The sequence below is a fragment of the Pseudoliparis swirei genome, chromosome 21 (genome assembly GCF_029220125.1).
Source record: "Pseudoliparis swirei isolate HS2019 ecotype Mariana Trench chromosome 21, NWPU_hadal_v1, whole genome shotgun sequence".
Lineage (NCBI taxonomy): Eukaryota > Metazoa > Chordata > Actinopteri > Perciformes > Liparidae > Pseudoliparis > Pseudoliparis swirei.
Window position 1 is genome coordinate 12,581,189 of NC_079408.1, and position 13,113 is coordinate 12,594,301.

Genomic DNA, 13,113 nt, shown 5'->3' on the forward strand with positions numbered 1-13,113 from the left:
TTTAACAAAGGTAGACATGTGCTCTTCTCTGTATGCGACATTCACAGATAGCAGAATAACATCATGATGTATTCAGAGTGTGGCGGTAAACACTCACGCATGATTACCGGCATCAATGCATTAATGGGGTGTTTTTTAAAATTGTCTTTATTCAACTTCCGACCATCTGACCAAGAGACCTTTTTTTAAATAGAGGCTGAAAAGCATTGTGGCTTCATATTCTCTCAACTTTGTATCACTCTTTCATATTAAAATATGGCGTCTACGCGAGGAGGGGGGCCGGGGGGGTTGTGTTCTAAAGGGGGAGGAGGAAGAAAACACCAATGACTAAAAGGCCGTGTGAGGAGGTATAATGAGACGGAACATATATAAGAGAGGACGTGTTGTCCCATAATCTGACTCATTCATATGTTTTAATTTAGCTTTATTTTGTTCCTGGTGACATGAAATGTTTTACGTTCTCGATTCAGTTTCTAAAAGTCTAAAATGTCGCTTTTCTTTGGACGCTTGTACGCGTGAGAGTGAGGGACGGGTCTTCGTGTCTCGTAAGGCCTTAAAAGGTCTGAATATAATCATGAATATACGAACACTTGCATGATGTCACCAGCTCGTTGGGCGTCACCAGCGGTTATCGGCCCCGGTGCGACGCTCGTGAAAGTGACACTTAACGCTCTTAAAGTTAAAGTTACAAGAAACATTGGAGCGCATTCGGGTGGAGGAGGACATTGTGATGGGAAGGATAGAAAGACAGCAGCGGATGTGAGGAGGAAGAGGAGGCGGACGGACAGGCCGTCGTCCCGCTCGTCATCGACGGCGATGAGCTGCTTTCAGGTCAGTTGCCATGGCAACTGTGGGCTCGGGGACAACCGCCGAGGATGAGAGACGTCGCTCTCCGGTCGTAACCGAGGAATCGGGGGGCGGCCGATGACACTCGGCCTCCTCCACCTCCCCCCCCCCCCCCAACACACACACACACGGACAGAAGGTCAAGACAAGGGCACTCATCTTTTACCGATGGAAGAACAGAGCATGGCATCGTCTTTCGGTCTGTGTGTGTCTGTCTGTGTGTATGTATGTGTGTGTGTGTGTGTGTGTGTGTGTGTGAGAGAGAGTGTGTGTGTGTCAATATTTAGTCACCTCACAGGCTTCACCTGAATGGTACATACTCGCTGGCCCATTGGCACACACACACACACACACACACACACAGTAGTAATTTTATGTATAGAGCGCCATTCAGATTCAAAGCAATACAAAAGGCTTTGGAGGGGCGCGGGAATGACGTTGAGAAAACATTCAAATTGCATTCTGAATACAATAAGAGCGAAGGGAAATAAATAGTGAAAGATTAGGACGGAATAGCATTTTAAAAAGCAATAAAAAACCAAAGCAAGCGAATGAGTAGTTACAATTTAAAGAAAAGGTAAGCCGAGTTACGTGTCGAGTTTATTGGAAAGCCGCAGGGGACACGGATGTTTGGAATGAGCTCATGTTATCCTGGAGAGGGTCACATGACGTCTATTCACCCGTCCATCCTGGAGAGGGATCCTCCTCTGTTGCTCTCCTGAAGGGTTCTTCCCTTTTCTTTCACCTGGAAAGGGTTTTTCCTATTTCTTCGGAGTTTGTCCTGCTCCGATGTGAGGTCAAAGGTCAGGTATGTCGTATGTGTCCATGCGTAAAGCCCTCTGAGGAGAATTTGTAATTTGTGATATTGGGCTTTACACAAGAAACTGAATTGAATGTCAGCTGTTCAGTCAACGTGTCGCCGATGACCTCAGGGCTCCGCGTGCTTGACGACATGACATGTACACCCGCGTGGTGTTTGAGTCTGACACCATTGAGCGGGGGTTAGAATAAAGAGAGAGAAACACACACAGGTCTCTCCGTATCTCGTCCAGACAGAAATACGCTGCTGTGTTTTTTAAGTGATTGCTTTTTATGTCGCTGTAAACGTTTAGGTCCCAGTCAATGACTGCACTCACATTTCTGTCTGATGTTAGTGCCTCGGATGCGAGGTGTGTGTGTGTGTGTGTGTGTGTGTTTGTACTCCTGCCCAGCGTCTCGTGCCGTTCGCATGAATAAATGAGTGTCGTTGCATCCCCCCTGCCTCCCACTCCCCGAGCAAACACCTGGAAAGATACCCACCACTGTTTACACCTGCAGCTCATGGTGATGCTACCACACACACACACACACACACACACACACACTCACTGAACAGCTACAGTGGGAGTGGAGAAGAAAGACCTCCAGTTGCTGCAAGATGAGGGATAGAGTGTCAGGAAACCGTACAGGGCATCGGACAGTCCTTCATATTTAAATTCATATAATGTCACAAGCTCTTTTTTAATGGGAAATTAGCTTGTGACATTATGAACTTATTTGAACTCATCAAATATTAGTCCACAGCTGAAAATAGTCCCCATCAAAGGCCCAGTGGCTATCTCAGTCCCTTTAAAACAGGAAGAATCGAGATGTGTACGATCACATTATTGTGACGTATTATAAATGTGTTGCATTGTGCCTTTATTTACATTTTCTACAAATAGCAGGAATAGTAAAACCTTTAAGCCAAATGTCCGTTGTGGTTTACAGAAGTTTGAATTCCTCCATATTTGGCACACAATCGTGCTCATAAGCACAGATGTGACTCCCTCCTCAGGGATTGTGTATAAACTTATTGCTTTTTATGATGGTTTTTTTAATGATTTTACGATGAGGTCGATATTTTATCGTAACCTGTATGTTTATTGCTTTTTATGATGTTTCTGTGATTTCTTTTTCTTAGTGAAGGCTTGTAATATCTGGCCACAGGGACGACGGTTGAAATGTAGCCTTATAGCTAAGACTGACACGTTTACCCCTGGGATGATTGATGTGTACGGTCCATGTTCAAATAAATAAAGAAATAGATAAAATAAATAAATGTGTTAAACCAGAGTGTAACGCTCCTCCTCCAGCAGCTTCTCATTCTGCAGAGTGAGGGTCAAACATCCAAAGTGAAGACACATTTCTGACTGGATTATAGATTTTAAAGCCCATTTTCTTTTTTCTTTCTCGTCTATCGCAGAAACTATGAAAATAGCACGAAAGAAAACCCCACAGTAAAATGCACATGGCGGCAGCGAGCTGAACCAGAAAGCTCCGCCTCTCAAATGTGTTTTTTTTCTATTTTTCCATAAAAGGGGGACACAAAAAAACCGAGTGCCAACTGAACCAGACTAAATGTTTGCAGCTGCTTGATGTCACCGGCGTGGATCCTGTTGACACCCCACCTGTACCTGCCCCCCCCCCCCCCCGTCATGTCGATATCTAATTGCAGTAAACTAGAAACGGGAAGCCCTCCGTCACGGCTGCCTGCTCCGCTTAAGAGAAATGGTGCGTCCACAGTAATAATAACGCAGCTCCGATGAGGTGTCACTCAAACACCTCGCCGATGAAAAAAATGAAAAAAACAGATGACAGGCGAGAGGTGGTTTGATAGCGTGTGTGTGTGTGTGTCCCTCCTCTTGTTTATGCTAATGTTCAACTTGGTAGGTCTCTTCTGCATCATCAGCAAACATGTGGCGTGCCGCATTGCTTTGCGGTTCCGCGTGTGCAGAAAACAAGTGTGTGTGCTTGAGACGGAAAGGAGTACCAGTGTGTGTAGTTGAATGTAGGTAAACACCTCTTTGTGTGTGTGTGTGTGTGTGTGTGTGTGAGAGAGAGTATTTTTATTTTATGGCTGTAAAGTCAACAGGCTTGTTCTGCACCTATATTGACATTATCCTCCAGGAATCAGGAGAGAGTGAGGGAGGGTTGTTTCAGTTGTTTTGTTGTTGTTGTTGTTGTTGTTGTCCTTATGAATTATTTATGTATTTTGATGCTTTGGCAACACTGTTGTTGCAACATTCAAGCCAATAAAGCCAATTGAATTTAATTAAATTGAGAGAGAGAGAGACGAAAAGAGTATCAGTGTGTGTAGTTGAGTGTAGGTAAACACCTGTGTGTGTGCATGTGTGTGCATGTGTGTGTGTGTGTGTGTGTGTGTGTGAGAGAGAGAAAGAGAGAGAGAGAGGGACGGAATGAGTATCAGTGTGTGCAGTTGATTGTGTGTGTGTGTGTGTGTGTCTGTGAGAGAGAGAGGGAGAGAGAGAGACAGAAGGAGTATCAGTGTGTGTAGTTTGAGTGTGTGTGTGTGTGTGTGTGTGAGAGAGAAAGAGAGAAAGAGAGAGAGAGAGGGACGGAAGGAGTATCAGTGTGTGCAGTTGATTGTGTGTGTGTGTGTGTGTGAGAGAGTGTGTGTGTGTGTGTGTGTGTCTGTGAGAGAGAGAGGGAGAGAGAGAGACAGAAGGAGTATCAGTGTGTGTACACAGCAAAATCGAAAGTGTGAATTTATCTCGCATAGTGTTAAAATCAACACTTTGCTGGTGTTTATATAATCCACCCCGGCTCCGAGTTAAATTTACACTTTGCATAGTGTTAATATTTTAACTCATTAATAGTGTTAATATTTAACACCTATAGTGTTGTTAAAAGACACGCAAAAGTGTACTTTTAACACTCAATTGTTGTTGATTTCTAACACTCTTGGTGTTATTTAATGACACATTGCAGTGTTCTTTTAACACTAAATTGTTGTTGATTTCTAACACTCTTAGTGTTATTTAATAACACATTGCAGTGTACTTTTAACACTAAATTGTGTTGTTTGCTTTCAGTAAGTGTTGATTTCGAACACTCGTCATGTTTAATGCTATGTAAAAATTTACTATTAACACTAAAATTGTATATCTACATACAGTCAAATGCTTACACCCCAAAAACAGTGAACTTCAATAAATTATTGATACAATTCTTTTTATTTTATTCAGAAAATATCTTCAAAGCACCATCATGCACATTTACAAAAATCAACTCCTGGCAGGCCGCATGTACAACACCACAAATGAAACACTTCATTTTTAAACCACGTGCAAGACCTTCGCCCAGAACTCACGTACTCTTGGAGACTGATCTGTTGTTGTAATATCGATGTTGTAGACTGTTGTCTGCACAAAGGTGAAGAGTGGGACCAAAGTTTCATCGTAAGACAGGTTGAACACGTAGTGGGATTTAAATAGTTCATCAAAAGCACCCAACGAGCTCGTAGCTTGGCAGGGGATGAGCCGTTTATCCACAACGATGGAGAAGGCATCGATTCTGTTTTTGTTTCGGCCAACAGCAAGGAGGTCCGGTTGTTTAGCCTCTCTTCCCAGCAGGTGTTCACTGATGCTGCAGCATGACTGAAAAACACAATAACATGACAAACTTAGCTCAAGTTATTAGCCATGCAGTGGTACTTGTTGCTCCATGAGTTTAATAGATCCTCCAATTTGAGCAGTCATCTGGCCCTGTGTTGCAAAAATGAAATGTGAGCTTCACTGGAAGTGTCTTCCTCCCAAATTAAGTCCCACTTTATTTTGAAAAAGGAACACTCAGTGAAGCGTGTATAAGAATTCGAATTATCACTTTAAAGCAGTGTAGGAAAATGAAGAGTTAGCAAGCTTTCAACTGCTCACTGCATAGTTGAGTCTGTTAGATAAAATAAATGTTGATTTGCTCCTGTGTCGAAAAAGTCTTTGCTGTTGAAGAACTGTTGTAAAGATTGCAACATTGAGATGTTCAGATTAGTTGTTATTTTTCAAGCTTAAATCACTTTTTTATTGAGTTAATATAACTGAAAAACTGGCTTGTGGGATTTACGCAGATGAGACACACATACCTTGTGACAATGCAACATTTTTCCCACTGCATCACTGGGACTTATTTTGATCCTCTTCCGTCCAGCTGTGGGTGGCAAGAGATGGAGAAGCAGCAGCAGAGAAGCCATGTCACTGTCCCCGTCTACCAGGAGTAAATGAGGCAAAACAAATCATGTATATGTACTTGGAATGCACAAAGTTAATAGCACCAGCCATTTGGATAATAAATTAAGGATATCATGTAGCTTACGGTATGATCATCTTCTGGAAGGTTCTCTGCAGCTGTCAGAAGTTGGCACAGCTCAGTTGACGGAGTCAGGTGTTTGGCCTCTTTGATGACCGTGGGCTTGAATGCTGTATCCCACTTCTCGAGCATCTTGGAAGCCGTCTCAGCACCAAACAGCAGTGTGAAGTCTTGATTCAGCTGTTGATCATACAGATGCCAACAATAATAAAAATTAAGCAAAAGGTGTGTGTGCTGATAACTACTTACATCCAACCAAATTAAGGCACCGTTCCATGTATGTAAATTAACCTAATTGAATAAATATGTATGGAAAGAAGAGTTACATAATACAAAGCTACACAACAGCTAAACCCTGGGTTAATTATTAATTTACACTAAACTAAGTTTCGTAACTTTCTCAATCTGGCACTACCATTCTAAATTTAATTATAGTCCAATTGGTGAGAATCATCATTCAGTTAAACAATTTTCTTGATGATATTGTGAGTAAAAATGTTAACTGACATCTACTGCTTTCAAGTACCTCTTTTGCAGTCTCTGAATCCGAAACCTTTTTTGTAGACCTGTCCATGACCTCAGAGCTCAAAATCCCCCTTTGTCTTATCCTATGAACAATGCCACTTAAACATTGTGTATTTGTTGTTAAACCAGCAATAATTTGTTTTTTTACATAATATGTTACTCACCTGCAGTGATGAATTCCAAATAGGTGAAACCTAGCTGTAATCGGATGTACTTCTTGGTCCTCTGGTCACCTTCAGCAGCATGGTGATATCTTGCAGAAACTGTACAGAGTGGAAAAAGATAGCTGTTCAACTTTCTCGAGGCAAGGAGTTATTAAACATGTATTAAGTCCAACAAGTGGCTAAAGTTAACAGGGTATCGCTAAGTTAACGTGAGAACCTTAGTCTCTGAGATGTTGGAAGTCTATAATTACCGTTTTGGTATCAATTAGGCACTCGCTTTTTCCTCTTTAGTCCCTGTCGCAGTTTAGCATGTGCCTGCGATAAAAGTCAGCCAATTAAACCATACGCCGGTGAAATGCAAGACAGCGAGACCGCAGTACCGCGAAACTACCGTTAGCCCTCGACACAGCAGTACCGCGAAACTACCGTTAGCCCTCGACACAGCAGTACCGCGAAACTACCGTTAGCCCTCGACACAGCAGTACCGCGAAACTACCGTTAGTAATGTTAGCGCGAGACAGCAGTACCGCGAAACTACCGTTAGTAAAGCTAGCCCTCGAGGCAGAAGTACCGGAAACTCTCGTTTATGTCCTGTCATGGTGGATCGTCGAATTTCTGATGGCAAAATAATGTGGCATAATTAAGTTAAATATTCTTCAAGAAATTTACTGAAAGAAAAAAAGTCTATTTATTATTTTGGCCTGGAATTAAATATGCTCGGCCGGTTTGAACAGGTTCATACATATTTATTGACTGATGTTACACTTCCTGGCTTATTTCTCCTCCCTTCAACCAACTAACGTTAGCAAACGTTAAATTAGCTATTAGTCACAAGCTTCACTAAAATATAAAACACGTCTCACCACACTTGAAGTTAACACATCATTTCATATGAAGATGAACAGCCTGTAGAAGTAAATATAATGTGTACTTACCTTCTGAAATAACAGCTAAATATCTTCCTGACCGCGGGTTTTCTTCACCGTGACTTCCAGAAGAAAGAGCGCGTTGAAACCGGATGTGCAAGTAACTCGGTCAGGAGAGCATCACTTAACTCGCCGCAATAACTCCGCCCCCAGAGCTGTTTTAACACTGTAAGTGCTAAAAGAACACCACAATCAACACGGATCAACTCAGAATATTTGACACTGGGAAATCAACACTACCAATTTTGCTGTGTAGTTTGAGTGTGTGTGTGTGTGTGTGTGAGAGAGAGAGAGGGAGAGAGAGAGACAGAAGGAGTATCAGTGTGTGTAGTTGATTGTGTGTGTGTGTGTGTGTGTGTGTGTGTGTGTGTGTGTGTGTGAGAGAGAGGGGGAGAGAGAGACAGAAGGAGTATCAGTGTGTGTAGTTGATTGTGTGTGTGTGTGTGTGTGTGTGAGAGAGAGAGGGAGAGAGAGAGACAGAAGGAGTATCAGTGTGTGTAGTTTGAGTGTGTGTGTGTGTGAGTGTGAGAGAGAGAGGGAGAGAGAGAGAGACAGAAGGAGTATCAGTGAGTGTAGTTTGAGTGTGTGTGTGTGTGTGTGTGAGAGTGTGTGTGTGTGTGTGTGTCTGTGAGAGAGAGAGACAGAAGGAGTATCAGTGTGTGTAGTTTGAGTGTGTGTGTGTGTGTGTGTCTGTGAGAGAGAGACAGAAGGAGTATCAGTGTGTGTAGTTAGTGTGTGTGTGTGAGAGTGTGTGTGTGTGTGTGTGTCTGTGAGAGAGAGAGGGAGAGAGAGAGACATAAGGAGTATCAGTGTGTGTAGTTAGTGTGTGTGTGTGTGTGTGTGTGTCTGTGAGAGAGAGAGGGAGAGAGAGAGACAGAAGGAGTATCAGTGTGTGTAGTTGATTGTGTGTGTGTGTGTGTGTGTGTGTGTGTGTGTGTGTGTGTGTCCTCTCTGCCAGTTCTTAATGATCAACCTGGCAGACACACGGCGGTGCCGCTGCCCCTCCGCCTGCCAAATAGGGAGCTGGCCTCACTCTGATAACTTTCAACACGCTACACCGGCTGCTGCGAGGCTGCCAAATTAGGAGCAACTCCGGCTGAGATAAGTCTAATAGTGCTCTGCTGTGGGAGGGCGAGAGAGTGGCGTCGGTGGGGAGAACGAAGAAGAAAGCGGAAAAAAAAGGTTGTGAGGAAGCGACTAGAAGAAAGCCGAAGAGCTGCCGCCGCTGCCATCTTGTTCCTCCCGTTCCCCCGGTGAGGCTCGACCGCGCGCCGCGTTCCTCGGCGGGAAGTATCCGCGCGCTAATGGCGGCTCAGCGCGCATTGAAAGTGGAGCCAGCGGTAAACACGACGCCTCCATGCGGCCGCCCAGCCGACGCCGTGCCGCTGCCGATCGTCGCTGGCAGAACTTCCAGCGGGCGCAAAGAACGGGTCAAGAGGTCGAGTCCCTCCGCTCGGCGCTCGAGTGTCAATAATGGTCAAAAACCTCGAGTGCGGCCGAGTGGAATCTTTTCTGAGGGTTCTTTCATGGCCCGTTAAAGACTTCAAAAGCTTGTTTTTTTTTCATGGTGACTTGAAGAATGTCCGTTTCTGATGCACCGAACCATCACGTGTCTAATAAAGAAAATGTGACACGCTGAAGGGATTCCAACCGGCCTTGGATCTCGTTATTGTCGTCGCATGAATTATTCATCACGTCTTTGGACTTCTTTCATATCGGCCTTTCTGTAGATTCAACGTACATATTGACTCGACTACTCTCTCTCTCTCTCTCTCTCGTGCACTTTTTGACAACTCATTTCTTTGACTATCCGTCTTATTTTGACATGTATCCACTCCAGCAGCTGTCTCCAGCGGAGGCCTCTTCCTCGGGATCTTTGCACCAGCTCGAGCCATCTCTAGTTTTGAGAGGGGAAGATGGCTGACGGACACGGTTGATGTCTCCGCCGCTCAGGTTTTTAGTTCAAGGTGTGACCCCCATACTGCAGCCGGTCGACAAGAGTACACACGAGGGAGGCAGCTCGGAGTTTGCAGAGATGTAATCAAATTCTGGCAGCACAAGTGAAGGTTATGCCAAGGTCGTTTCCCACACGGAGAAACAGACTCACTGAGTGTGAGCAAGTTGCTTCCGACACACTCAAAGTGAGGGAACTTTAGCAGCAGGCTGCAGAGGAGCGAAGACCTGCATTATTTATGACGGCCAGCAGGGGGCGACGCCTGATGGGGCAAGAATAAGTCTGATTGTAGAGGAGAATATGAACTTCTCAACCAGTAATACACATTGTAGACATCACTTTAGGGTATTAATCACGAGTTATTCAGTATAACAGGATGCGACGTGTACATTTAGGACATTTCGCTCCCATTTAGATTCAAATAGACGATAAAGCAGCGGATGCTTTAGCGCATGGCGACAGTGTGAGTGACAGCTGCGTTGTCCAGGCTGGGTGTTGTCTGTGTTTTGGTCTGAGAACTTTAACCTTTTCACATTTTGTCCGCCTATTAATATTTATCAGTCAGCATTCGGTTGTACTTATAGCTCCGGCCCTCTCTCGTGTGTCTTCTGGTCGCAGAAGAAAAACAAGATGGCGATGAATGAAATGGAGGCTTCCTAGTCAGTCAGTCATTCAGTGCGTTTACATGATGGTATAATTCGAATCTTGCTTTAGTCGGACGATGCTATCTTTTGGGGGATCTGCTGTTATCCCAATATACATGGCAGTGAGTAATTCTAATCATTGGCCTAAAGCATGTCATATCCGATACGATAGGTGGCGCTGTTTTCATTACAACTCGTGGTGATACAGCCATTTCCGCTTGACCTCTTCACCACCACCAACAACAACATTTCGAGAAAGATGGCGAACAGAGAGCAAGGCGAAGCGACATCCCTCTACTATTCTTCCATGGTGTTAATAGGAGTACAGCGAATGCAAATGGCGCTATTGGCTGAGTTGATAACGGAGAGAAGACGCCGTCGCGGAAGGTACACGGAGAATTTAATTTATCGTCTCTTTCGACTTCTGGGTCACGACATGGGAGGGAGGAGGGCGGCGGGATCTCGAGCATGCGCAAAGACGCAAAGTCCAGTTCGAATCGAATTCAGAGTTACATGCCGCGAGTCGAATTATCAACTGGATCGGACCGAGCTATCCAGGGTGTTAATCGGACCGAAGTCGGACCGCACATAGTCCGACTAAGGTGTTTACATGAAACGGATAATTCGATTTCAGTCCGACTAAGCCAATAATTCGATTGCATGTAAACGCACTGAATGTTTCTGAATAGCTGGTGGTTTAATGAAGTAAATTGTATTTTTACTTTTTACTGAGACAAATGTATTGATGGCTTGAAATCTGATGTCATTTGCAATTATTTCGACACAGACCGTTTTTTATTCTTCTTATTTAAAAGAAAAAAAAACACCTTAAATAAGAGAGCTGGAGTGGCTTTTTTTTCTTTTTTTCTCTAAGTTGCTAAAAATAAATGTCCTTTGTGCCTCTTGTCGGGCATCTGGCTCAAATACATTAATAACTCTGGTCAGGACAATACCTGGCCGGCACGCCCGTAAATAACACCAATAATACCAATACAAACTGTCAAAAATCTTTATAAAACAATGAGGGGGAAGAAGAGGGGACAAAATGTGTTCTACACTCTTGCTGTGATGTCAGCAGCTCAGGGACAGTCTCTGATATACACTTCTTGGACTCACACACACACACACAGACTCATACACACACACACACACACACACTAAGCTCCATTAATGCATGGGCTTGTCCGGGCACAGCTGGCTGGGTGTGGAAGGCGCTGAGGGACAGAGACGCCAGATAACTAGTGGAGGGAAATTGCAGGACGAGATGCGCACTGCCAGTCAGGGCACCTGGTGCTGCTACCTGCCAGGTGCTCCCTCTTTGTGCGTGTTCTTCCTGCTGATTGTTCTGTTCCCTCCATTGTTGTCTGCCGCCATCGAGGACACAGAGACGCTTTTATTAGTCTTCCTCCTCGAATCTTCTGCTGATGAGTTTCAGCCATTGCTGCCCCGGCAACTACAGGACTGTCTCAGAAAATTAGAATATTGTGATGAAGTTCTTTATTTTCTGTAATGCAATTCAAAAAACAAAAATGTCATGCATTCTGGATTCATTACAAATCAACTGAAATATTGCAAGCCTTTTATTCTGATTTATTGCTGATTATGGCTTACAGTTTAAGAAAACTCAAATATCCTATCTCTAAATATTAGAATATCATGAAAAAGTATACTAGTAGGGTATTAAACAAATCACTTGAATTGTCTAATTAACTCGAAACACCTGCAAGGGTTTCCTGAGCCTTGACAAACACTCAGCTGTTATAAATCTTTTTTTTACTTGGTCTGAGGAAATATTAAAATTTTATGAGATAGGATTTTAGAGTTTTCTTAAGCTGTAAGCCATAATCAGCAATATTTAAAAAATAAAAGGCTTGCAATATTTCAGTTGATTTGTAATGAATCCAGAATGCATGACATTTTTGTTTTTTTAATTGCATTACAGAAAATAAAGAACTTTATCACAATATTCTAATTTTCTGAGACAGTCCTGTATATACCCTGTGCTTGTGATCGTACAGCGTTGCACATATGGCTTTCTCATATATATATATATATATATATATATATATATATAAATATATATATTTCTCATATATATATATATATATAAATATATATATATATGAGAAATATATACATATATATTTATTTATATATATATATACATATATTTGAGAAATATATATACATATACGTCCCCCAGAGCCTGCATATATATATATATATATATATATATATATATATATATTTATGCAGTCTCTGGGGGATGTGATATATTGATGTACTGCATGTTCAGTGTGTGATCATTTCAAAGCTAGAGGATCCATCAGACTGCTTTTTGTTCTTTATTTTTTATTTATTCCCAACTAATATCTATTATCGCATCTTTGGCCAGTAGTTGGTTTACCTGCCACACATTTTATTGATGTCATTGTTTAACATATTATTATTTGTACAACTTGTTTCTTGATTATTGATTCTGTTTGTATTTACACATCATAAGAACTATCTTTACGTCCTATGATGTGCTGGGACACATTTAGTAGTTACAAGCTCCTGAAGACATGAAGACATGTGCAGCGGTAGACGTGAGACAATAGATCCATCATTAACCGAAGAACTAAGGAGTCGGCTATTTCCTGGAGGGAGTGATAGTTGCTTTAACTGGATGTGTTTACATTCATAAACATTTTTTAACCATGATTGACATTTATCTCAGTTAGAATTCAAGGTTGCAAGTTGTTGTGTATATTATTCAGTCATTCATTGTAATATAATACAATATTATTCAATAAAATATACAAAACAGAAAGACTGAAAAGGTATAGGTAGAACAAAAAATGCTTATACATACCTATCCTAAATTATTATTATCAAATAAATCAGAGAATTAATATAAAATAAAGAAAAAATAATATATATATATATATTTA

The 13,113-nt window shown here is 42.4% G+C and overlaps 1 protein-coding gene and 1 long non-coding RNA gene across 2 annotated transcripts in view; one reads left to right on the forward strand and one right to left on the reverse strand.

Annotated features, from left to right (window-relative positions):
- The window catches only part of nlgn2a (neuroligin 2a), a 125,184-nt gene that overhangs the window by 91,932 nt on the left and 20,139 nt on the right, over positions 1-13,113 (forward strand).
- LOC130211614 (uncharacterized) lies at positions 4,823-5,956 on the reverse strand. Its single transcript, XR_008835111.1, has 2 exons — positions 5,744-5,956; positions 4,823-5,264 (listed from the first exon to the last, which is right to left on the reverse strand). It is a non-coding gene; the product is annotated as an uncharacterized LOC130211614 (long non-coding RNA).